The sequence below is a fragment of the Cebus imitator genome, unplaced genomic scaffold (genome assembly GCF_001604975.1).
Source record: "Cebus imitator isolate Cc_AM_T3 unplaced genomic scaffold, Cebus_imitator-1.0 Scaffold2, whole genome shotgun sequence".
In the NCBI taxonomy this organism is placed as follows: domain Eukaryota; kingdom Metazoa; phylum Chordata; class Mammalia; order Primates; family Cebidae; genus Cebus; species Cebus imitator.
The window spans coordinates 7,509,622-7,510,073 of NW_016107317.1; positions in this window are offsets into that span (position 1 = coordinate 7,509,622).

The window sequence follows — 452 nt, forward strand, 5'->3', positions numbered from 1 at the left end:
AAACAAAAAAACCAAAAAAACCCCCCAAAAACATGAGGCTGAGGCGGGCAGATTATTTGAGGTCAGGTGTTTGAGACCAGCCTGGCCAAAATGGTGAAACCCCATCTCTGCAAAAATACAAAAATCAGGCATGATGGCAGATGCCTGTAATCCCAGCTACTCCTGAGGCTGGGGCAGAAGAATTGCTTGAACCCAGGAGGTGGAGGTTGCAGTGGGCAAAGATCATGCCACTGCACTCCAGCCTGGGCAACAGAGCGAGACTGTGTATCAAAAAAAAAAAAAAAAAAGTACAAATGATAGGAGACTTTCTTTAAGATAAGGAGCCCTGAATTATTGTTGATTCTTGATTCTGTTGTCTCTGCAGTTGCTAATGTTCACATTTCAAGGATTGTCAGCTGCACAGCTGTAGAATCACCAAACAATGCCTCCAAATCCCTCAAGAAGTTAGCCGT